This window comes from Leopardus geoffroyi, chromosome C1 (genome assembly GCF_018350155.1).
Source record: "Leopardus geoffroyi isolate Oge1 chromosome C1, O.geoffroyi_Oge1_pat1.0, whole genome shotgun sequence".
Classification (NCBI taxonomy): Eukaryota; Metazoa; Chordata; class Mammalia; order Carnivora; family Felidae; genus Leopardus; species Leopardus geoffroyi.
In genome coordinates, this window is record NC_059328.1 from 135,740,887 (window position 1) to 135,767,648 (window position 26,762).

At 39.7% G+C, this 26,762-nt stretch overlaps 2 long non-coding RNA genes across 11 annotated transcripts in view; one reads left to right on the top strand and one right to left on the bottom strand.

The window, feature by feature from the left end:
• LOC123598887 overlaps positions 1-26,762 on the top strand; it is a 49,154-nt gene that overhangs the window by 2,052 nt on the left and 20,340 nt on the right. For 2 of the 10 annotated variants that reach the window (XR_006712844.1, XR_006712847.1), the window contains exons 1-6: positions 1,319-1,720; positions 3,634-3,687; positions 8,477-8,618; positions 10,258-10,315; positions 10,832-11,058; positions 18,732-18,831. This is a non-coding gene — a long non-coding RNA (uncharacterized LOC123598887). Of the gene's footprint in view, positions 1-1,318; positions 1,721-3,633; positions 3,688-8,476; positions 8,619-10,257; positions 10,316-10,831; positions 11,059-16,639; positions 16,670-18,731; positions 18,832-20,654; positions 22,762-26,762 lie in introns of those variants that run through there. The other 8 variants (XR_006712851.1, XR_006712852.1, XR_006712850.1 and 5 more) reach the window with 7 other exon arrangements.
• LOC123598889 lies at positions 85-1,952 on the bottom strand. Its single transcript, XR_006712856.1, has 2 exons — positions 1,850-1,952; positions 85-1,320 (listed from the first exon to the last, which is right to left on the bottom strand). It is a non-coding gene; the product is annotated as an uncharacterized LOC123598889 (long non-coding RNA).

Below are 26,762 nucleotides of genomic sequence, written 5' to 3' on the forward strand. Positions count from 1 at the left end.
CACACAGTCACAGGAAAAAACCTCAGGTCAAAGGATCTCAGAGAAGGGCTAACAAATCACTTGTCTTTATTATGTATATTAGTGTCAGGTTACTTAGGATCTGACTTAAAAAAAAAAAAAAGACTGAAGTATTTCCATTAAAAACACCTAATCATCTGATTACTGTGGGCTCAGTAATTGTTCAAGTGGCAGGAGGCAGCCCCAACACTTAGCACTGGGAGTTCCGACTTTCAAGTATTTGGTTTGGGGTAAAAAAGCAATCTTTCAGGTTCCCATTAAGGTGTATGTTGGGATGAGGGCAAGGGAAGGGTCTCTGCGAGGGGTGAGCGCGCGGGCAGGTTGCCCCCCGCCCCTGCCTGGCACGCCCCTGGCACTCCCCTCCTCATTTGACCGAGAGTTCCCACCGACGCACTGGCGGGGAGACGGGAGGAAGCCGAATATAAATTTGTTCCGAACACTCCCTGAGTCCGAAGGCCAGGTCGGGGACAATGGTGATCGTGGGATCAGCGGGATGCAGGAGGGCTGGGCGCAGGGAAAAGTCGAGAGAGGACTGGTGCTTTCGTCTCCTCACACAGCAAAACAAGTCCTGCAAATGAATCGTTCCTTCCCGATCTTTCTTCCCCATTAATAATCCATTTCGAGATTAGCGCAGACGAAGGGGATTAAAACAACAGATACATGTAAATATGAAATAATATTGCAATCGACACTGGAGGGAGGAAAAACAATTCTTTAGGGTTTCTTTGAGTAAAATAAACTGCCTCCCTCAGGATTCCCTCCACCCAGTCAGGGTAAGAAGATGCACTTTTGTTTTCCAATTTCCTTCAGCCAGGACCTGGTGACGGTCCCCCTCTTCACCTCACAGTCTGTCAATTTCCTCAACTTTCACAGCAGATCCCCCCCCCCCAACCCCCCAAGCCCTCAGCTCCGCTTGCCGGCCCAGAAGCCCAAAGAGATACAATGTTTCTGCCCTTGAACACACAGGCTGTAGAAGGAATTCGAATTTGGCCACAACTAATGATTTTTTTTTTTTTTAAAGCAAATTCTGTTTATTTTGTACCATGTGGAGAAAATTTAAAAAAAGGAAACTATTCTCGTTTTGAAAACGGAATTGATCTTTCATCTAGAGGAATTATTTCAACCCTGGGTTGTTACGCAGGAGGTGGGCAACTTCTTTTAGAGTTGCAAGCAAAGGGTGATAAAGGAGACCCCTGGATTGGGGTGTGTGTGGAGGGGGTGGGGGGGGGCGGCAGGGGTCCAAGCCAAGCCAAACGGTTTTCTCACGTGCAAACTTGCAATCCAATCCATTCGGAGTTGAGCCTAGGATAGGAGGGGAAAATCTATTAAAAAAAAAAAAAATCAGGAGCATCTCTCAGAGAAACCCTTTTCAACAAAATCAAGGACCAGAGAACCTCAGACCGACCCTAACGTTCCTGCTGTGAGGCCCGCGGGCTATGGAATCACGCACGTCACCTGGCCCCAGCAGGGCGGCCAGCTGAGGGGGTTCTTTTTATTTTATTTTCCTTTATTTTTTGAAGTTAAGGCTGAATCTCGGCTTCAGTGCTTTTGCCAACGTCTCCACTGACAGGAGCCAGCAAACTTCAGGACTCAAATGAGCGTCTTAATTTATTGATGCAAAACAGGTCTGATTGTCGCCCCCAATTCTCGGCGCGCTCGGTCCCCCACGCCCCCAGCTTCGGTCCCTCCATTTGATCTCAGGGTAAGGCCCCGCCGAACGGGCAGAGGAGCACGTGGGGGGGAGGGGAGGGTCGGTCCCCGCCCGCCCTCCCCCGGACCTGTCCCCGCCCGCGAACCCCGCGACCCCCGCCCCGCCGCCGGGTCAGCTGACCTGGGTCGCTAGCTAGCTTGCTCCCCGCCCGCCGCCCCGTTTCCGGTCCCCGGGGTCCGCGAGCTGCGCAAGGAGCGGGAGCGGCCGCAGCCGGGAGGTGATGCTGGGGGCTGATTACCATGAGAAAGGCTGTGCCTGGAAAAGCCTCCTCCACGCGACTGTCAATCTCTCTAAGGGGGGGGGGGGGGGCGGGGACGGAAAGGGGCCCTGTAGGAGTCACCAGAAAACTTGGAGTAAGTTGGATGCGACGCAGGCCCGAGGAGGTGGCTTTCGCCTCAACTTGGAAGGCTGTGGCGTTAAGGGCGCGGACGCCAGCAGCCTCGCCAGGGAATTAAAAACCCAAAACCCTTCCTTTCCTCCCTCCTTCTTGCCCTCCTGTCAGCCCTCCCAGCCCTTTATCCTTATTTTCTTGAAATTCTTTCCCAAATGCATTTCCTACGTTCTCTTTTCTTTTTATCTGATTATCTTCCTTTTGCCATCTCTTGTTTTGTTTCTTAGCATCCCCTCCTCTCTCGCTCTGATTCTTTTGTGCCTCCTTTAAGGGTCCAGATTTATCATTTAGTTTTGAAAACACAGTGTTTAATATGTAATTAATCTACCAGCGGGAGGTCAGGGACGCCTTAACTAAAATAACTCCCTGGGTCATCAAGTTCACCAGGTGTCAGTGCTAAATAAATCATAATCATAATCATAAATATAAATCAGTAGCTTAGTAATCAAATGGTTTCTTATTCTGAATTGTATCAGCTCAAACTGACTTTTTAAAAGATATAACCTTCCTGGAAAAATTAATAAAATAGTTGACACAGGGAAATTATTGACAATTAAAACTGTGAAAAATTTTCATTTACAGTGATATTTTAGCAGTGCTTAATGGACTTTAGGAGTTATAATAGGTAATTTAAGGAAACTTAAACTGTGCTTTATCTTTTAATGTCTATTCACAAAGTGTAAAAAAATTCCCAAGGCACTCTCCTCCCCACTCTCCTCTCTCCACTTCGGAGAGAAACATCATGTTTATTTTGTACTTGCTAAACACATTCACAACTTGAGTTGTTGGGTTGGTTTCTTGGCCAGGTTGACCCCTTCCCTGGCAGGTGAGTGAGCATGGGGCCGTGTAGGTCATGAATGTGGCTATGTTTTTTGTTTTCCTTATTTATTTTTTTTTTTTTTGCTTTTTGTTCATTTTGAGCACATTTGTTGTTCACTTATTAAAATTCAGAGTTTGCACTTGTTTACAATTTGTTTACTTTGTTGCATTTTTAAAACTTGTTAGAAGTCAATTGAACATGTATATTAAGCCCCTTTTTAGGCCAAGAAAAATGAAGATGCATTAGAAAGATGCCTTTTATGCTTCATAATTATTAATTGACATTTTATGATGAATAATTAATCATTTGAATAATTTTGGTATCTCTGATCTGAACACATATTTGCATATCTAATGCTTGATTTTAACTGTGTTTTTTTTAAAAAGAATTCATTCTCTCAGGACAAAGAAACAAAGTAACATTTTAATGTAAAATTTCTCTTTAACATTTGTGTAAGTTCATTGAATTGTATTATTCTTTCTAGATATCCATAAAACTTCTTAACAATTTGTAAATCACTTATGTAGCAATCACATACAAACATGTGACAAAACTACAATTAATTAGGAAAAACAATGCCCTATGTAAAATCAATTCGCTGTCCTCCCCAAATGCAGAGATGTGCACTAATTATGCACCATATTTTCATACTGGGATTTGATCATTGAACTTCTCGGTTGTCTATTTATACAGGTCAAAAGTGGATCATTGAGGCAGTTGACAAATAATTAAGACGTGGTACTTAAGGTAATTTTACATTTTTTTTTTTTTTATTTATTAGTATGTGCACTGGTGTAAAGTTATTTCAAAATGATCACGCAAATATATCCCTGGAATTTGTATATCCCTGTGTCAGTTGAAGTTCAAAGTATCTATTTTGGATACTAACAGTGCAGATGATTACCTGTATGATTACAGGCAATTTTCTCTAAATTTGTCTCCTTATCAACAATGTGGGTACATTAATAGTGTTCATTCCTTAGGGCTTTTATTGAGAATTCAATGAAGTAATACATGAAACGTCATTATGGTATAGCTTTATTGTTATAATGAAAAATTGAAAAAATAATGTGGAACATACAGATCAATTAAAGACAGTATAAATTAATCTTGACTACCAAAAACAACTATTTAACTTTTAGTATCATTCATAATTTTCCTATTGAGAGATGAGTACTATGTCATTAAAGTGAAGAAATAAAATGGAAAACATCATAAGATTTATGGCTGGTTTATGATTCTTTAGACCTGTTCAAAGGATGTGTAGCCACAGACGTGAGAATAAATACAGTATTTCTTTATTATGTTAGTTCAGCAGTTAATTTATTGTATTCAAGATGGTCATAATTTGGTTATAAATATCAGACTTCTTTTAATCCAAGTGTATAAACTTGACGTTTCTCGTGTTCTTTAGTAACACGAGTAATACTGTCTTTGAGTGTAAGGGTTAAATGTGCAAAAGCTCAGAAGCGGTCTTGAGTAAGAATTGTGAGGAAAAAAAAAAGGCAAACTTACAAATTTGGAGACCAGGAATTTGGCTGTCAGACCGTTATTTGCTGTTAGACCATTCATAATGAACTGAACATTCCCTTTTGGAATTGTAGTTATCCTGGGGTTTGTGCTAATTCCAAGTACCTATAGTGGGGGAGAAAATCAGTTTATTAAATGGAAAATGAAATTCCCTAGCCTCTTAAATATCCACAAGGCCAGATTTTCTTTTTGATGCAAAAGCTGAAAAATCAATGCAAATGTTAAGGGGAAAAAAAACTATTGCGATTTTTAATCCCAACACTGATGGCTTTTTGTTGTTGTTGTTTTCTCTGACTCCTCAAAACACTGAAAGTGTCCCTTAATTGTTTCCTGTCTCTAAGGACCCATTCCGTGCTCCTCATAGGTCAAAGCCACCAAAAGGGCCATTTGGACATCAGACTAGGGGCTCAGAGTGACCTGTACCTTTTACTTTTTCCCTTTTTGAAGGGAAATGGGACCAGCAATTGTTTGTACCTACAGATTGTCTGGTGACCTGGAAATAGCTTCATACTGCTTTGTGGTCTTCTTTAATAGTCCTTATTCTGTTAAGAGGTCAAAGTTATAAACTTTGTACTCTACTCAGTTCTAATGTACTATTCGGGGGTGATTTTTTTTTCAGAGTTATTTCAGATACTTAAATGTAAAAACCTTCTTCTCAAAAATGATCTTCTTCATGATAATCACAACTATGAAATGGTAATAGCTAAGGAAAAAAACCCAAACCTGCTTCTCTATGCCTGGCAGTTTTAGATGTGACCTAGAGAAAATTGATGACTTTCTCTAGAATTTAAGTGTCTGGTTCTGTGTGGACCTTTGAATGTGTCAGGTCCACCTTCGTGGCCAAGGCCAGGCACATCTCACTCAGTATCATCTCACCTTTCGAGATATACTTCTGAACCGCTTGTGCCCACCCACCCTGCGCCCTGCATTATGATCGACTTCCAATCTTCCTGGATGAGTGGGTTAGTCCTTGTGTTTCCACGTATGGCTTATTTTGCCTTTTGGACCTAATGCTTCGGCTCATTTTTCTAGTTACAACGTTGGCTCAAGTCAAACGCTCAGGTCAAATGCTTTCTCTAGCTTTGTTGTCTGTTGCTTCACAGTTCAGTTCGGTCTTCTCTCCAGGACCCCCAGCTCAGGGAAAGCTCCCATGCGTGGGTTCCTTCTGGCTCACCCTGACCCCAGTGTTGGGCCCAAGCACAGGACAAGTCAGTGATGAAGATCATGAATAGTTTTTATTTTCTGTACAATTTCTTTTGTCACTTGTTGAGTGCAAACTGAACATCAATGTATTTGACACTAGCTTCTTTATATTCTCCTCAATGATAGCATATTATAAAGGCAAAGATACAAATGTTGAAATTAGATGAATTGGATTTGATTTCATGCATTTTGTGTACTAATTATATATTGAGAACAAGACATTAAACCCCTGTGAACCTCATTTTAAAAATGAGCAAAAGAGGGGCACCTGGCTGGCTTGGTCAGTAGAGCACGTGACTCTTGATCTCGGGGTTGTGAGTTCGAGCCTCACGTTGGGCATAGAGATTAAGAAAAATAAAAAGAGCAAAAGAACACTTAGATTTAAGCTAGTTGTGGTGAAAAAAAATAACAGTATATGTAAAATGTCTGATTCAGGACAGGCATATCAGTACATAGGAAAATCTGGGACCTATCAATACATAGGAATTCCTGGGTAGCTCAGTCTGTTGAGTGACTTCTGATAGTGGCTCAGGTCACGATCTTGCGGTCGTGGGTTTGAGCCCCACATTGGGCTCTGTGCTGAGCTGCTGAATGCAGAGCCTGCTTGGGATTCTCTCTCTCCCTCTCTCTCTGACCCTCCCCCACATGTGCACACATTCTCTCTCTCTCTCAAAATAAAACAAACATTTAAAAAATACATAGGAGTTTTTTCCCATGAATTACCTGAAAAACATGAAGTTAAGTTATAAAAAAGTAGAGTAGATGTAGCATATGCTTAATTATTATTATAATTATTTTATTGTTATTTGTTTTAACTATTTTATGATTTACTAGGAATTATTTAACTGATTCTTTCATTGTACAGAAATCAATGCTCACTGATAACAAAGTTAGAAAACTACCATGGAATTTCTCAATTTGTAGTGGGAAAGGTCAGGTGTTCATGATAATAAACATCACGATACTAGCCCCTGAGACTCCATTTTTCACATGGCCATTTGTCATTGTAAGGAAAAATATTTTCCCACCTCATTCTCTCCGTATGACCTGGCATGGGAGGAAGTAGTCTTGTAGCCAGCTTAGCATGGCCAGGAAGTATCAGAGATCCTATTTGTGCTAGGTAAAAAGAAGAGGCTCTTAACACCGTCCATAGCTCTTCACTGACCCTCACCCAAACTTCAGAAGATTGAAGGGATTGCGGAGTGGGTAGAAGGGATGTAATAGCACTGAGAAATTTTCCTGCAATATCTTCTTCCCATCCCCCCCAGTCAAGTGCTGAAACATCTACCTAAAAAAATGAAAATAAAAGTAAGACTACGTATGTAGCACAGACATTGCTTCACTCTCCTGCCCGTAAATCTGGGAGTAGGGTTGTGTCAGCAGGCCCTGGCATGATCTACTGTGTATGTGACTTTTCTACCCCATGCCCTAGAAAGGAGGGCGTCAAGGGAGGACTGGGCCGTGGACACAGGGACGGAGCATATTGTTCTAGTGGTTCTACTACTGTGCAAACCAGGCTTCTTTCTCTCTCTCTGGAACTGACTTTGCCACACACACACACACACACACACACACACACACACACATACACACGCACACACAATCTGTTCCTATTAGGTTTTTCCTTGGCCATTGTGGAACTGTAAGTATGGCTCCTGTGGCAAAGGGGTATTTTTTCTGGGTTGAGGGAAGCTGGTATTTCTATTGTTCTTGGCGCATGGCTAGTACCCTTCTAGACAAGAGGGACAGAACAAAACTGAATGTTCACAGAAAATTCTTGGCCTTTCAAAACAAGAAGGAAAAATTAAAACCTCATTCTTCATAAGCTTAATTTATCTATCTCATAAGTATTTGGAATTTCAGTTTAGAGAAATCAGCATGATCCTGAGGTGTATTATTACCTACTATCATCTGGCATTTATATAGGATATTGAAAAGTTATTTACAATAGTTTGCCATGGTCATTAGGTAAAGATGATCTCCACTTCTACTAGGGAGGGTTCTTGTGTGCTTGAGGAGAATGTTCAGGATTGGGTGAAGTATGTTTTACAATTTGAAATCACTTTGAACTTTGGATTTGGGGCAAAGTAATGTGTTTTATGATACTGAAGCAAAACCATCACTTGGAAAATTTTTTGACATTTATTTATTTTGAGAGAGAGCGAGTGAGGGAGCAGGGGAGAGGCAGAGAGAGAAAATCCCAAGCAGGCTCTGCACTATCAGCATAGAACCTGACATGGGGCTCGAACTCATAAATGGTGAGATAATGACCTGAGCTCAAATCAAAAATTGGCTGCTTACCCAACTGAGCCACCCAGGCACCCCATCACTTGGAAATTTTTAATCGTTGCTTCACTTAGGATCTTTAAATAGTAATTTATTTGAAAAAGGAAGATGATCTACCCCTGATGTATCTTTCCCGATCCCCTAAGACAGTGCCTGTTATATAGTAAATATTTGTTGTCTTTTGTGGAATCTGCCGTTCATTAAAAAGCTTTAAAGGGAAGCAAAGTGAGCTCCTGTTTCACACTTGTAACTGCTTGAGATGAGCACGAGGATAGATGAGGGTAGCAGGCGGGGACCATGGACACTTAGACTCACACACTTCATTTTTATCAAGTTAGGCTGGCTTATTTCCCTTCCGCTGTATCAGCTTTACACGTGGCCTCAGATAAACGAAGGAGCATATGCAGAATTATGTGTATATATTTGTCTTTCTCTTTAAATGGCTTTGATGAGCCTTCTCGTGGTTGATTTTTAAGTAAATATATTAAAATTTAATAAGAGGTTTTCTCTGAAAAAGGAAAGAAATCATAAGGAGGAAATGGACCGGACTAGTACAAGTATGATTTGCTTATGCCGCCAAGTGTGAAGTTGCACTTGAGAATAAATGATCTCCTCACCTGCTAATACCACACAAGAGCTGAAGAAGGAAAACAAAGAAGGTGTAGGGTTGTGTTTTGTTTCTCCTTTAAGTAAACGAACAGGCTCCATCAGCACAGGGGCTAGATGATTTTCCTGCCAGGAGTTTCATTTTCACGTAGAACAGTAACTGGTTGCTCAAAAGTCCAGAGGTGAAAAGTATGAGCCCTATTTACAATGCTTTGCTTCTCCAGTACCCTTCCCTCTCTCTTCTTCCTTCCCCTTCTGGTCCTATTTCTCAGGGCCCTCACCTCCTCTTACCCTTGTTTTGGTGTTCTCTGCTGAGAGGAAAAACTATCTTTCAAAGTTAGCCTTGTCCACAGCCTTCAACAGGCTTAGCTTTTTAAATAATAAGCTATGATGCTAAGATTAGAAATTTCCACTATATTGCAGAAAACTGCCCAGAGGTAACAGAATGCTTACGTGAAATATTATAAGGAAGGCCAGTTCAATACTATTGCTGTCTGCCTTGTGCCTAGCATAGAGCTTGGTGGCTGAGAGGTTCTGAATAATGTCTGCCGAATGAATGAATGCTTGCATGCATGAATACTGTATAAAAAAAGCCAGACGTAAGACAACAGATGCCATTTGTGCCACGTGGCAAATAGGAGTTAAAAGGTATTAACGTAGGCACAAAAATCACCTGTGGTCATAAACAGGAGTCTGGCATTATTTTCGAGTTTTGAGTATTTTATTTCCAAAATGAAATACTGAAATCATTTGCCAAGCAATAGAGATATAACAGTCCCTCAGTCACTCACTTGCAAAGGAAATTTTCAATACAAATAAAGTCATACATATTTATACTAGGGTAATTCAAAATAACTTCCTCACATAAGCACTGCTACGTTCAAATAAAATCTTGCCAACACTTCTGAGTACATTGCTTTAAGAAAAAAAAATGCTCCCTGTAGCGTCCGAACTATTTAAAAATCTTGCCAGCTTCTTCAACATACATCAGTTATCTCTCTTTAAATCACTGACAAGAATTTAAAAACTGCTTCATCAGAACAACTGTTACCCTTTCTCATACTCTAGTTAGAACCTGATCTTCTAAAAAAGACCATATTTACAGCTTCTTTTGAAATTTTGAAACCATTTGGCTGATATGTTTTTGCTACATTTTCTTTCCCTGATTTAATTACTGGGGACATTTGCATGAAAACAGGAGGACAGAGACATAAGATTTTTGTCTTATGAGTTCATCTGTTTCTGATGCTTATTCCCCACCTGAGATCAGTGTTTGTTTTATTATAATTGGGAATCCAGGAGCAAGATTAGAAACGAAGTTGTTGGAAATGAAATAAAGTTCAGAAATAGGGACATGGGAGGCTAAGAGATTGTGGATGGTATGATAATGAATTTTCTTCTAGGTTACTTATTTAAGAATAGTCCTCAAGTCAGTGACATATGGCGTGTTATTGAAAAGGTTAAAAAACCAAGGAGCTTAAGGAACTAGGTTGTTTGTGCTTCCCTAAGGAAACCACGCTCAGGCAGCCACTACTCTGTCATAGATGCTAAGAAGCATCGGAGAAAATAGTGAAGGAGGCGAACCCAGGTCATATAGGAAGTCTAGACATGGCCACCGGAAGTGAGGAAGGAGATAAAGCCGAATGGCCCACTAATTCTGACCACCTTGCAAATGCTTGTGATTTTTCATAGGAGAATCAGAGAAGACTATCAGGAGGAATTCAGAACATCTTCACCTGGATTTTCATGGGTATGTAGAAATGTACATGGTCAGAGCTGAAGGGATAATCTAACTTTTGATTTTCTCCTATATTCTGCAGCTTATTGAAGGGCAAAACTGTCCATCCCAAGTCTTCCAAGCCCAAATCCTGGGGTGACTTTTAACTCCTTTTTAATTTTTTTTTTAAAAGTTTATTTATTTTTGAGAAAGGGAGAGAGAGAATGCGTGAGTGAGGGAGGGGGGAGAGAGAGAGAGAAGGAGGGAGAGAATCCCAAGCAGGCTCCATGCTGTCAGCAACAGGAGCCCTCTGTGGGCTTAGACCCACGAACTGTGAGATTGTGATCTGAGCCGAAATCAAGAGCCAGACGCTTAACCCGCTAAGCCACCCAGGTGCCCCTTGACTCTTTTCTTAAAAAAAAAAAAAAAAAAAAAAAAAAAAATCCATATTTAATGAGTCAGCAAATGCTAACGATCTTACCTCCACAAGTTCCTGACATGTGCTCACGTTTCCCAAATCCTCCACACTTTCATCTTACCCTGTTTCAGGTACTCGTCATCTCTTTCCTGGAACGCTGTGCCCACCTCCTGACTGGCTTTCCTGTTTCCAGTCTTTCCTCCCTCGTATCTATTCTCCATCACTGGTATGAGTCATTGATCTACAACAACATCTATCTGACTGTGTCACCACTGAGCCTACAAACCGTCAGCAGTTCCCAATGACATGACTGTGGTATTCCTCAAACTCAGCGAACCTCAAAGATGGACCCCTGAGGGTGGGTGTTTAAATATTTATGAATATTGTTTTGAAATGATAACCTTTCAGTTTAAACTTTGTACCTCTTCCATAGTTTTGGATAAAATCGAAAATCCAAGAAACCGGGCCAGTTTAATCCTGCCTGTCCCCACGGTTTGAATACTGCAGCATTTCTTATGCCTATGCTATAAACCACAGGTTCTTTAGCCAAACACATGAGTCTCTCTTGGGTGGAACATATTCTCTTCTTCATTTTCGTCTCCTGCCAATCTTCAAAGGACACATTACCCTTTTGTACTATTGCTTGTATTTCCCCTTAAACAAGCCATATTATTTCCAATGTTAGGGCCTTTGCACCTATGCTTTTTACTGGGAGTATTCTCTCCTTTCCCTTCGTGTGGCTGACTTGAGCGTTCATTCTTTAACTCAGCTCACATGTCATCTCCTCCTGGAAGTCTGAGGCTGGCTCTTCTGTGTCCTCACAGCACTTAACACTCTGCACTGGTGTGTTGCCTTTATGTGTCTTCTTTCAACTAGAATAAGGCTTCTCTGAGGCCAGGGACACTGCCACTTTCATCTTTATACTCTTGTCTGATCCAAATGTTCTATCTCCGAGAATCGATTTATTGAAGGCCTAATTCCCAATGTGATGGTATGTGGAGGTGGGGCATTTGGGAAGTAATCAGGTTGAGATGAGGTCATGAGGGTGGGAGCCCAAGGTGAGATTAATGCCCTTGTAAGAAAAAGGACACAGAGAGCTTGCTGTCCCCATGCACACAGCGAGAAGGTGGCTGTCTACAAGGTAGGAAGCCAGTTCTCACCAGGAAGTGAATACACTGGCACCTTGATCTTAGAATTCCCAGCTTTCAGAGCCATGAAGACTAAATGTCTATTGTTTATGCCACTCAGTCTATGGTATGCTGTATAGTAGTCTGAGCTAAGGCATACCCTCGACTCCTAGTAAGTATCTGGCATACGGTGGACACTTAAAAATACATTTTGAAGTGAATGTGAATGTCATGGTAGGAGCCGATTTTCACTGCTGAACAAAGAGCACCAAGCACACGCATGTTCTGCAGATGATGCATTTAGCCACAGGAGCAACGCAGCTTGCCTGCACTTCATATTAACAGGGGCCCCCCCCAATCGGAAAGGTCTCATTGTAGTTTGCAATGACTTGTATTTAGATTAGACAAGCATTTGTGAAAGTATTCGAATAAAAATAACTTTCACATGTAAAACATTTTCAAATTTCAAAGCTTTTGCATATGTATTATCTTCACTTGATCCTTACAATAAACTTTCAAGGTTGGCAGATATTATTATGCCCCATTTGGAAATGGAGGAAATTAAGATTTTGATGGAGTCAGATGAAATAAACCCATTTTGGAAGCCCCAAGTATGTTTCAGATATGGAATCATCTTTGTGAAACTGGCCAAGGGCAAATTTTAGTACTCTTTTGTGACAGATGAGGAAACAGAGTGTTGAAGGGACTGGCTCAGAGTCATAGCAGAGTGCCATCAAAATGGAATTGAATTCTGCCCTGTGACTTAGATTAGTTCTGATACATACATGTACAAATATGTGTACACATTAGACAGGGAGTCTTGGTTTTAGGAGAGCAACCTGAAGAGATTTTTTCTCTTCTCTTCCATAACTGGTTTGTCACTTGTCTTTAGTACATAAAGGCACCAAGTCATAAACAGTTGGTCAAGAGAGTGGTTTGGGAACAAAATTGGAAAATTATTTGGGTTTATTTGAGATGGGAGAGTAGGGGCAGCCGGGATCATATAGATACTGAACATTGAAAAATAATTTTTTCCTTTTGTCATGAAGTCACAAAATTATTAGTTTTAAGTAAAGATAAGGAGGCTATCTCAATATATTCTACCTATAGTTTTCTGGACTTTTTGCTGATGAATGTGCAGCCCAAGAAAAGGTATATTTATTATAGTTCTGTTGTTGAATGAAAATGCTACTTCCAGTAAGGGGCTGTCTTTTCCTTCTGTTTACTTAGAATTTTATAAAGCAAAGTTGGCAAATACTCTTTTGAAGGGAGAAAAACTTCACATGTTAAGATGGTAGATAAAAACATATTATTTGTGCTTCAATTCTCTCTTGAGAGGCCAGTAATACAAACTAAATTCTGTATATACTATGAAACAACAACTGAATGCAAAGATATTTATAATCTTCCTCCTACCTACCCCTAGACATTGGTTAAATGGTTTTTGAAAGTGTGCCCTTATGTGTGAATATGTTAAAGTTTAATTTTTCTTTTTAAGGTTTATTCATTTTTCAGAGACACAGAGAGACAGAGCATGAGCAGGGGACGGGCAGAGAGAAAGAGGGAGACACAGAATCGAAATAGGCTCCAGGCTCCAGGCTCCGAGCTGTCTGCACAGAGCCCGACACAGGGCCAGAACTCACAGACTGCAAGATCATGACCTGAGCCAAAGTCGGATGCTTAACCGACTGAGCCACCCAGGCCCCCCAATATGTTAAAGTTTAAATGTGTTTACTAATGCATCAGGATTATTGGCCAATTAATAAATTCAAATATGTGATGGGGCACTTCATGTCCTAAACAAATGAACTGCTTGACAATTATACACGTGTATCACATATTTATTCATTCAGCAAATGCTTACCAATTCCCTACTATGTGTTGGACTCCATGCCGAGAATAAGGATGCAGACCTAATCGTTGCAGGCTGGCAGGGAAGACAGATTGTGCGTGATGAATGCTATTGGGAATATAGACAGCAGGCCATCCAGCCAAATGATAGCTACAAAATAAAGTGAAGGCAAGAGTAGATCTTCCTAATGCACAAAAGGTCAGGTCTTTGAAATCCATTAACCACCACTGAAATTAGTTTAAATCACCTGTGACATGTTATAACCCTTCCAGGCTGGGCTAAAGGCATGTTGGGACCTCAGAGCAGGCTCGGAGGGAGTGAGGAGAAAGTCTAATGTCAGAACTTCAGGGAGGGAGGCCAATGTTTCAACGACAGTAGCTGGAGGGCTTTGATGCACAAAGTTCGTGAGAGGCTGACCTCAACATCCAGGGCTCTTTCAGGTGCTCAGTGGCTCTTCTTGCCAAGTATGAGGCAGTACCTCTTACTTTCTGAGGGGTTTTGTTTCAGTGGAAGTAGGACTCCAATCAGCTATTGGGTCTCATGCATAGGCTCTGGTGACTGACAGAAGGCTACTGGTAAGGGCTAGACAGATTATCGGGGGAGGAGCCTCAAACTGGGGTTCAGGCCAGGGCACTTGTTCCAGGAGAGAACCAAATGATGAAATGGGCACCAAAGCAGATACAGTGAATAATCAGAAGGGATTGGGTATTGGGGAGCTGCTCCTTATGAGGCTCTAGGGTGTCTTGTCCTCCTTAGGTGTCAGGCTCGGTCTCTCTTTCCTCAGTGCCCTCGTCCTGCCACCACAGCTGCTCTCTCTCTCTTTCTCTCTCACCTATTGGTTTGTATTCCAATACTATCTGTGATGCCCAAATATTGAGTAAGGCTTCTCTGTACACCAAGAGCAATTAATAGCTTCTGAGTGTGGATTTGGCTTTTGTGGAGACAATATTATTTCAGTGTCAGTTCATTAGAACACAGGTGGTGCCTGGGTTTTCACTGCGAAGAGTATGATGCTTGAAATTTAAACAAATATAAACAAACAATTCAGTATTTTGATTCATTTATTATTAACTGTAATGGATATAATTTTTTTAGCCTAAAACAACAACAACAAAAAAAAAGGATAGCAAAACTATAAAGAAGTCTTTAATTAGTAAATTGTATGAATTTTGTTTCCTTAGGTATCTTTACCCTTAAAAAAATTTTTTTTAATGTTTAATGAGAGAGAGGGATATGAGTGGGGGAAGGGCAGAGAGCGAGGAGGGAGAGAATCCCAAGCAGGCTCCGCTCTGTCAGTGCGGAGCCCAATGTGGGGCTCCAACTCACCAAACCACAAGATCATGACCTGAGTTGAAACTGAGAGTCCCAAGAGTAGGTCCTTTAAATGACTGAGCCACCCAGACACCCCCCAGGCATCTTTACTCTTAACTTGTGAGAACGAAATAGTACATATGCTTATCTAGTTACCATGTAGGATTAAGTCTTTAGAAATGGACCCAATAGATTTAAGTTTATCATTTGTTTATGTTTTTGCTCAACTTTATTTTTTTAAAACTCACATTAGAGATGGGACTTTATTTTCTGTTTGAATGTAAGTTCATCTTATATCCATGTTTCCAGGTATGCATGTATATGTGTGTGTGTGTATTTACTTATATATGCGTATTTATATATGTATTTATATATATATATACACACACACACACACACACACACACACACACATATTTAAAGGTGGATCTACACAGCACATGCTTTAACTCGACCACTTACCACTTGGGCAAGTGATTTTAGCCAAGTCCCTTACCTTCATTGGATCTCAGTTTCTATGTGTAAAAACATAAGATAATAGCACCAACCTAAGGGGACCATGATTTAGAGCAAATGACACAGTGGGGATCCAAGTGTGTGTTAATTATAAAGTTCTAAAGCAGGTGCTTGGTATTTATATTCAGATGCAGGTTATGCCCACATCATTTATATTAAAATATGAATGTGTTCAAAAGCTCAACCACTTCCTGAGGCAAGAAATGTGAAATGGCAATGACTAAAAGGGTCAGTGAAACTCTTGGCTTCTAACCAATCCTGTACAAAATCTTTCCTAACCACATATTTTAAAAGATGAGGAAAGATAAAGGAATGAGAACTGCCCTTTTTCTCTAACCCTTAAAATATTTTTTTCCTCCCAAGAAACTGAGCTATAGAAGCTTGAGGCCTAACTCCAAACTGAAGGTGGTGGTCATGAAAAGGACTGCTTAGAATGTTGTATTTATGAAAGTGAGGTGCCATGAATATGTACTCGTATCAGACAGAGGTGGACATGATCAGAACAAGCTTGTTCACAGAGCCCTTCTCTCTCCTTGGCCATGAGTCACAAAAATCTGACATCTGGATGTGAAATGCTTCCTTGAACAAAAGTTGAAGTGTGTGTGTGTGTGTGTGTGTGTGTGTGTGTGTGTGTGTGTTCAATACGTAAAGGAAGAATGAAATTGAGACACCAAACCCTTTCATTGACTCGAGTTTAGGACCAGATTTTAATAACACAGCTGTCCAGATGTGAGACACTAATGAGAACATAAGGAATTCCTGGATAGAAAAGGGATGGTTGGCCCAATGGCCTGTCTCCTTCAAGTTTATTGCAACACACCTCTCTGTGTTGTCAGCATATCTTCCAACCCCCTTGCCTACATAAACATGTCCAGCTGTCTCTTAAACTCATTTTTACTTTATGTTTCACTCAATGGACTTATTTGGTAATTTGTAGTGTTTTCCATATGCTAGTAGATCTTTGGATGAAGTGGTCCTACATTTTCCCTACTTCTTAATTAATTACATGAATATTTCAGTAACGAAATATAGCAGATACCCTTGGAAATTTGGAAGAAATCAAATATACCTACAATGAATTTAGAAAGAAACAAATATAATTTTGCTACTCTGTGTTTTCATTTTTCTTAAAGATGTGAAGATGTAAGTGGAGAGTGACAAAGGTGGGTAAATATAAAAACTTTCTTTCACTGTATTAGTTTCATTAACAAATTTCTAGGCAAGAAGAAAATGCTAAGCTCAGCTGATAAAATAAAGAAAAGGATTTGATGTTTTATTTTGATTGGGGTAAAGCCATATTCCAGATAATATTTTACTTCCTTAATTATATTAATATTTCAGGCTAACATAAATTTCAGCTGAATTATTCAAAAAGTAAAATCAGTTCTCTGATTCAGTATAGAAACAATTTTACATTAAAACCCTTTTCTCAAAATTTTCCAATTTCCTGAGGACCAGTGGGCTTGGGGTAAATTCTTAGGTTGACCATGGGTCCTTCTGATTGGAAAATACACCTGAAATTTTCCTTTAAGGTTTGATGGGAGCTCACAGAAGTAGAAATAACAAAAGGATGCTGAAGGAAATTAATGAATAATTAGTATATCATTTAGCTGAATATTTCGCATTCTCATTTTTAAATGGCATGATTTTAAAATTATTTCAATACATGTGTGTTGATTTGATGTGTGTGTAACATCAAATATTACGATTAAGTGCCAGTTGTAGTCTTTTATTGACAAATACTTGGGGTGACCAACTTGTCCAGACTCACCCTGGCATTTCCTAGTTTTAGCCTGAAAGTCCCACTTGCTGTGAAATCCTCCAGCTTCTGGCAAACAGGTACTTCACAAACACGTATGGGGGAAAAATCTGCCACTAAGATTTGCTTGGCTTTGGTCTGTATACTCTTCAGACTCTGGGAACCCAAAAAGCAAAGTGTTACGTCAGCATTAAGGATTTTACTCTCTTGTTATAACAGCCTGTGTTAGGGTGTCAGCGCCTTGGTGACTAGGACGAAAGACGATCCATGTGATTTTTTTGTTCTTTTAAGCTGTTTCTAAGCTCAGATGCATGATGTTTTCTTTAAGAAAAGAGAGAGAGCGGAAAGCTAGAAAATGTTTAAAAATAAAACCTATTTTCTTCCAAACTTTTCACCCCCAACTTCCTTGCTCTCTGGACACACTGTAACATACATCCTAAATCTAGCACCTTGAACAACCTCCAAAATCTCTGAAGCATAGCAATATCCTATTGTCCAAATTATGGTAAGAAAAAAAATTATCTACATCGAGTGGTTTTAATCTGACTTATGTGCCTCACAGCTAAAGGGGTTCTGTAACTATTTTGCTACTTTTAAGTTTGTGGACAGTGATTTCTGAACTTTCTCAAGGAGGAGGTCCAACAAAAGAGCATGCCCGAATCTACTTCTTAATGATTTTTAGCTTCAATGAAACCGTTTACAGGATTCCTCTGCCTAACAACTGCTCTGCCAAGCATTGTATAAAATAGCATTCTGCATGGTTAGATGATCCCATGGAAGGTGACCAAAAGATTTTAAATAGAGAGGAATGTAACCAGCCACTCATCTGAATTTGTACATTTTTCATGTGTGTGCTGTGTCTCTGTGGAAGCGCCTTGTTCAGTGCTCGTGCGTGTGTGTGCATGCGTGTGTAAACACGTAGCATTTAGCTACAGAACAGAATGTGTCACAAATTTCTTTCCTGGTCACCATGCTGCATGACTGATCCATTTCATGTGATGTGTTTAGTATGGTTCATTGCCCACTGGTCTTATTATTTAACAATTTGCATTAAATTGAATTTTCTATTTACAGGTGTAAATGGAAATTTTGGCTTCTGAGAATTTATTATTTGCTGGCCAGAATGTTCTTGGTTGAATTAGCTCTGCCAATACTGGATTGCAGATACCTGGAATAAAGTTTGGGATATTTAATTAGAATATCATCATAAAAGAACTTGTTATTTTTATGGCTAAGCTTGAGCTACCGAGGCCAGATCAGTATCATTAGTCTAGGAGACATTTACCATCATTCTCTAGAGGTTTTTAAAAAACCATGTGTATTTCTTGATGGATCAGGGGAAGTTAAATTAGTGATAATGTGTATAAATTACTCAAAAGTTCAAAAAGCTTGAAACCTTTATCATCTGATATAACATTTTGTTGATAACTGGACATTTCTCACTTTAAACTCTTGGCTTCCCACAGATTCAAGGAGCTAATACTTATTGACTGCGTACTGTTTGCCAGACTCTGACTCCATGCTTTACCTATCTTGTTTCATTAAACCCTGAAAGCATCTTGTGAGGTGAGCATTATGTTTATTACCATTTTACAGGAAACGGATGCTTAAGAAAGATCACAAGCTTGCCTGCACACGTGCCCAGTGAATGGCAGGGTCACTCTGAAGCCTGATTTCCAGGCCTCTGATGGGGGCAACTCTTCCATATCCATAGTGATCGCATGTCTCCTTGTTCTCTGGCCCCCTTTCCCATGTCCTGGCTCCCACTTGTCCTCTCAGTGCTGCAGAAGACACTAGCTCCATTCTCTGTCTTGGGCTTTGGATGAGTGGTTCCATTCTTACCCTCTGTGCCTGCCATACTCTTAGTTTTGTGAAGTTTTTGTTTTCAGCTCTAGCATTGGAATGGTCACCAACGTCACTATCTCTACTGGATCTAGCAGAAGTCTGGCCAAACTCCTAGGACATTGTGTGTATGTGTGTGTGTTTTCATATTTTTATTTTTAGTTTCCTTCTCTTTCTTTTTAAAAACAGATTGAGATATAATACACATACCTTATAATTGATCCATTTAAGCCTACAATTCAGCAGTTTTAGTATAGTCACAGATACATACAACCATCACCAGCGTCAGTTTTAAAATATTTTTGTCTCCACAAAGAGAAACACTATACCCTTTAGGTCTTACTCCCTCCCTTGATTTCTCCATCTCCCTCAGCCCTAATCGACCACTAATCTACTTTCTGTCTCTGGGGATTTGCCTATTCCGGACATTTTATGTAAATGGGATCACATAATACATGGTCTTGTGTAACTGGCTTCTTTCGCTTAACATAATGTTTCAAAGATCCTACATACTGTAACATGTATCAATGCTTCATTCCTTACTCTGACTGAATAGTACTCCATTGTGTATATCACCTTGTATTTTTCCGCTTGGGTTGTTTCCATGCTTTGGTAATTGTGAATAGTGCTGCTGTGAACTTTCATGTACCAGTGTCTGTTTGAAAATCTCCTTTCAATTCTTTGGGGGTATATACCTAGGGATGAAATTGCTGGGTCTCGAGTCTATGTTGCACTGTAAAAATTATTTTATTTTATTTTAATTTTTTTAAGTGTACTTATTTATTTTGAGAGAGAGTGAGAGGGGGAGGGGCATGTAGAGAGAGAGGGAGAGAGAGAACCCCAAGCAGACTCCACACTGTCAGCACGGAGCCTGATGCGGGGCTTGGACCCACAAACCGCAAGATCACTACCTGAGCCAAAACCAAGAGTTGGATCATTAACTGACTGAACCACCTGGGCACCCCTGTTTTTTTTTTTAATTAGAGAGAGAGAGAGAGAGAGAGAGAGAGAGAGAGAGAGAGAACATGAATGGGGGAGAGGGGCTGAGATAAAGAATCCCAAGCAGGCTCCCCAAGGAGCCTGATGCAAGGCTCAATTCCATGACCCTGGGACCACAACCCAAGCTGAAATCAAGAGTCCGATGCTCAACTGACTGAGCTACCCAGACGCCCCTATGTTACACTTTTTGAGGAACCACTAAACTGTTTGCCACAGCAGCTGTGGAATTTTATATTCCTGTGAGCAATGTATAATGGTTCCAATTTCTCCACAAACTTGCTATTTTATGTTGTTTTTCTTGTTTTTGTCAGTGGTGGTGGTGTTTTTTTTTTTTGTTGTTTGTTTTTTTGTTTGTTTTTTTGATTGTAGCCATTCTAGTGGGTGTTAAGTGGCCTAATATTTAAGATCTTTCAGAGACTTTTCAAGAAAGCTTTATTCTTTTGTGTTCTCAAGATTGGTTTATAACTCCCTTAAGTTATTTGTCATCATATCCTATAATCTCTCTCTCTCTTTCTTTCTCTGCCTCTTTATCCATTTCTTGAAACCAGAATGGACAGTCTTGTTCCTTTTATATTTTTCCTGGGCTCAGAACATGCTTGTGCTGGAGTGAATAAAGGCATGGGGTGACTTGTGAGGACAAGGAGTGCTGGGAATCAGCATTTCTGTGTAATCCCTTCCATTGTGCCAGACACTGTTGTAGCACCAACATGTCTTATCTTATTCAATTTTCACAAGAATAGTAAGAACAAGGTGTTAATTTCGCAGAAGAAGAAACAGACCAGAGACAATCTCTTGTCACCCACCTGAGCAGAGCTTGACTTCAGACCCAACCCTCTGTTAATTTCATGACAATGTGCCACAAGAGAAAAAAAAAAAGACATGAGAAGGACCATTACTACTCTTTTTCTTGTTACTGGGACTACCTCCACGTATTAGATGCCTCCTGGTGCCATACACCATGACAGCTAAATTTTGGATACCATCAAATCTAATCACTTTAAGAATCTAGTGATTCAGATGTTATTATTATTTCAGAGAATGAAACAGTCACTGAGAAGTTAAGTAACTGCCCAAGAACAAACAGCAAGTAAACCATGAGCTCAAAACTGGGTTGGCTTCATTGCAAAGTGTGGGTACTTCTGTCAATGTAGGAAAACGCATTTGAGATCTGGAAGTTTCACCTGGAAACCTGAGAGTTGTGAGATAAGTCAGGAAATCAGGCAACCAGACTGCTCAATAATTTTTCCAGATAATTTTTCCAAGTACTTTCGTTTTCTTATTTGCTTCCAGTCATGATTTTGGTGGTGTAGATATTCCACTAAATCTATGTATTATGAAAAAGTACTCTGTGATCCTAAAAAAGAATGTTCTGCTTATTGGCTTATTCCCCATTATGTTTTAAAGCATCTTACCTATCTAATACATGTAAAATATACTACATCTGATCAAACCATTTTTTTTTTTTTAGATTATAGTAGTAATTTGGCTATTCTTGCTTTTAACAATTTGAGCATTCATTCAATATTTATTCCACATAGCCATTTTTTCTTTTACTGTGTAAATCCTACCTGGAGATCTATGAAATACTGGTAAGAGTCTATGGTAAAGATAAATAAGGAATATTATAACTAGCATAGAAGATTTTAAAAGTATACTCTGATTTTATACTAATTTGTAGTCTCTGATTTAAGAGGATCTATCCTAGATCACTACTAAGCTATTAAATGTCGGGAAACCTCTGCATGGCAGTATTTTGGGGCCAGGTGTAAGTGGAAAAGAAGAGGCCTCAGATGACTTTAAATAATTTTAATCAATATGTTTTCTCATTCCCGGTATCCTATTTTGATGTTTCACTCATTCTTCTTGTACTATGCTCTTCATTGCTCTTCATGCCTTTGTCAAGGATTTTTTTTTTTTTAAACAGAGACCTAGGTTACCATTTGGCATATGTCTCCCTTGTCAGTGACATCTTGAAAATTAAAAAAAAATAATACCTCCCTCACATGCATCCATTCAGGTTGGCTGCCTGTAACCGACTGCGCCATGCTTCAAAATGTGTCACCTTATTAAATTCTGCAAATTGTTCTGAACATTGTCTCTATAAATGTTTTGGAAGGGCTTTACTGTCAGGTCAGCTTTCTAAGGGCTAGAAATATGTCAAACCTGGCAGCCTTACCTTTATTTAAGAGCCAAAATACAAATAAGTAGATTACAAAGCAATCAATCAATACAGCATTGCAGGATGTTATGGTTGGCATTGACCTCGGAGTTCGGCACCCTCATTTTACAGATGAATAAACTCATCCATAAGCTCTGCAGGAGATGGGGTTCGGCCTTGATTCAGTTACAACTAGCTAACCTTGGACATGCTGCTGTGCCTCAGTTTCCTCATGTGACAGGGAGGAGCTTTCCTTTTGTTAGGTAATCCCTCAGGCATTTTCCTACTTCCAGTTTCTGTGTGTCATGACAAAATGGATTGTATTGATGCATTTCTAGTCCTTAAAAAAGTTTCTTAACTCACACAGAATAACTCTTCTAATCTTTTATGGGGCCTTCTTATATATTCTCTAAAAGTTGGACACACGAGCAATTTATAGTTATTGGGAAAATCTAACTTTTATTCACTGTCAAAAGAATAAACAGACGAAGATCTTTTCCCTGTTCTGAGCATTTCTTCACTTTTTTCCCTCCCTGGTTTGTTGTTGTAGGGTTGCTTGGGGATATTAGGTTACTGACCTTTGTTTTTCTTTCTACAAGAAGCTTTCACTAAAGTATTTTTTGGGGGGGTGTCGTATAAGAAACAATGACTCTCACATGCAAGTAATTAAATGGATGTAAGGCAAGAAAAAAAGTGGCACAAATTTGAATTGATGAATTTTCTTTCTGGAAACTCATGGAGCCTAGTCTGAAAGCTGTGTGCAAGCATGCACGGGCTTTCTGAGAATATTTCCTCTCTTCTGATACACTGAAGTCTCTGGGTGAGTTTAGTTCCCCTGCAAGGGCTGGGCAGGCAAGTTTGGCAAACAATCTAATCTGATATGATGCATGCTTTTCTACTCAACTGTAAAAATCTATTTCATTCAGATATCACCTGCTATTCTTATGGCAAGTCTTTGGAATACAGATCCTAAATGTGTCAAAAATATGTAATGCATTTATGATAGAAATAAATAGAGACGAGGGTGACTTCAGCTTCCTTTCACATGTGCTGGCCAGCACTTGCAGAATTCAAAGTAGGTTATGTTAGCCTTCCCACTTTCAATGCCTTTATGGATGTGGTGTTTATATACCCTAGATTTTCCAGGGCAGCCCTGGGTTGTAAATATTCTGTCCTGTTGTTCCCATAAGTACAATCTTACTTGTCAAGCCATGTGTCATGAGTTTCGGTTTGGAAAATACGTGCGCTGTATGTCCATCAGAGCCTGTTGCTCTGGCCTGATGCCTGATGCTGCTGCTCCACTGTGCCCTACCCCTAGCCCACTTCCCGTACTCGTCAAAGGCTTGTTTCAGTTTTAGTCCACTTGCTCTCTCTGCCTCGTGTCTAGGGGACAATGTGAACAGTAAACTAATCTGTGCTAATGGGCAAGCTGGGGAAAATCAGCAGGAGAGGATCCGCCTGGATCCTCACATCCCAGAATGTTCTGTCTCCATCCAGGTAGCTTAAGGGGCACTTTGGAAATTGTGCCTTGACTTCATTTATCTCTAAGACAAAGTTGTTCTGTGGGTGGTTGGTGGGGACAGATTACTTTTTTTTTTAAATGTTTATTTATTTTGAGAAAGATAGAGAGCATGAACAGGGGAGGGGGAGAGAGAGAGAGAGAGAGAGAGAGAGAGAGAGAGAGAATCCCAAGCAGGCTCCAAGCTCAATGGGGAGCCCAATTGAGAGCCCTAGGCGGGGCTCCATCTCACAACCACGAGATCATGACCTGAGCCGAAATCAAGTGTTGGACACTTAACCAACTGAGCCACCCAGGTGCCCTGGCAGGGACAGATTTCTTAAAGGAGGCAAGAGCTCCCATGTTTCACTGCAAAGGTGGCTTCCACCCTGTCAATATCTTTGGCTGGCTTTGCATACGTGTCCCAGATACGATTAAATCTCTGTAACAGTAGGAGAGGAATAAAAGGCCAGTGTGCCAACTTTACTTTTCTGCCCACAATAATTTCTTCTGGTATGTGTACACTGCTCAAATGCTCTTTTTACAAAGTTGGAAAGCAAAATTGTTTTATGACAATATTTGCTGAGACAGCAAGATAAATCTATGCCTCTCCATTGTTAAATCCCTGACCCTCATCGAACCCTGACTTAAAAAAAAAATATTCTTTAATGAGGAGGCTCAGTTTAACATTTGTATAAAGATGTTTAGGATTATTTGAAACATTTTGTAGATTTCAAGTTCATTGCCTGCCATTTTCCTTTTAACCTAACCTTGTTATTTCTGTTTATTTTATGTGATTTTATTATGTAAACATGTAAAGATTTCTACTAACTGTCCAAACAGCTTGCTTTTAAAATCTCTGCTTAACCACTTTTATTTGTATCACATTTTTTTTTCTTGTCTTGGTTTAGTACTTAACTGTGATAAATTTCAAATGAATCTCCTTTAACTCTTTAAAAAATAACTTCTCATTCCTCTGTGTTAAGCAGTTTACCTTTTAGAAATTTAATCAGCATTCCTTTTAGCAGTTTGTATTATCTTAAAAAGCAGCATTAGTACCTTGACTTTTCAGTCCTGGGAGCATTTGCTGAACCAGATGCTTTCAATATCATCTATTATTTTTAATCATACATGGTTAAGTCTCAAGAACAGTCTCTTGAGATTGTTGACTACTTAGGAAACTAGAAGAGCAAACAAGTACATGGTATCTTTAGAAACAGGATGCAAATTTAGCTTCATTATTATCCTAATCAATATCTGAGTAATTAAGCTGCCTTATTATCAAATTCAAGCTTTCCTTACAGTCTATTATCAGTTTGTCTTTCCTCTTCCTTTATGTCTATATTCAGCTAATTTAATGCTAACATTGTAGAATCACCTGGTCTCTTCTGTTCCCTGTAATCTTCTGATAATTATATTTAACTGAGGGATCAGTATGTTCCACACATATTAACTTCTAAAATCTTAACAATAAATCCGAGAGATTTGTATTATTATCCCCATTTTATAGATGGGAACATAAGTTTTGAGTGGGTAAATCATGTTTTTCCGGCTCACAACCAGTAAGAATGAGGCTTAAATTCAAACCAAAGTCTGTCTGACTTAAAAACCCCCACTTCTAACCACTGTGCTATAGTACTTCCTGTTAATGAAGGATAAAGGTGTCTGTTATGTAAATCAACATAGTCATTGACGATGGACTTCCTTCTTTAATCCTGCAATATGCATATATGAAAGCATTTATTAATCTTGTCTGCTTTTCCTTTTTTATTTGAAAAATGCCAAAAAGTATATCATACATTCATAAAAATCATATAAAATTAGAAGCAAAAGACTTCCCCATCCCTCTAAGGTTGCACAACAACCTTACACTCTTTAGTGTGTGTACTTTCAAAGTTCTGCTAGGCGTATCTAGACGTGACTCTATAGACATTTCCTTTTGAATTTTAAAGTTTTAAGGTTTACTACCAAAATTACTGTATCTTATCACTTCTTGCTTGCATAGGGAACATATAAAACTTTATTCCTCTGGGAAACGACTGCAAAGTATCTTTTCTTTTTCTTTCTTTTCTTTTTTTTTTTTTTTTTTTTTTGGTAAGGACTTTGAGAGAGTCTAAGCTGTGTATCAGTGAGGCAAATAGCTTTAAAATATTGATTTTCCTTTTTTTTCCTCCTGATATTTGTCCATCGTTAGACTGTAGGAAGAGAAGTTTGGCCAAACACTTAATATTTCATAGTATTTTTTCTCTTAGTGGATGGTTGGAGATTTTTACAAATCCTTTCCTCTTTTAGATCAGAAACGTCTTTTACCAAGAGACATTTAACATAGACTTTTTAGGGCTTCCCTCCTCTACTAAAAAACGGGGGTATTTTCATCTTGAACGAGTGAGGGAGGCAAGGATGAAAAGGTGAACAGAGAGGCAGTCATCACCGCAGAAGTCACAGGAGCACGTCTTCGGCCCCTTTGAAGCCATCGGAGTTGGTCTTAGATAAAAGTGCCTAGAAGGCAGAACTTGCCTTCGTTCTTTCGTTCATCAGGGCATTCTCCCTTCCTTCTGTGGGCTCCAACTAAAGGCTATACGTCTGCTTTATTGCTGCTTACATGCAGGGCTTTTGCTTTCATATCTGTTTTTATTTGCTGGATGCTAAACCATGCAAGCCAGGTATCCTGTCTTTCTATCCCAGTGCCTATTTAGTGCTGAATAAATGGATGCAAGATGAAGACCAACTCACACGTGGGTGATTGAATAATGACAATGCTTGCTGTTTGGGACCCTGAGAGTAAGCGACAGGGATTTGCAGTAAGGTGTCAGTGTCAGCGTGAGAGCCAGAGTGTGCTACTGAACACAGTGTAGGTGTGGACTCATTTATCTCACAAACCCTCCACTTGCTAGAAATGTGTTCTTTTCTGAGGTTCGAGGTTTGGGCCTTAGCTGTCCCACCTGTAACATGGACATAATATCACCCATGGCCTGTGTTGCTGTCAAGATTCAATGATAA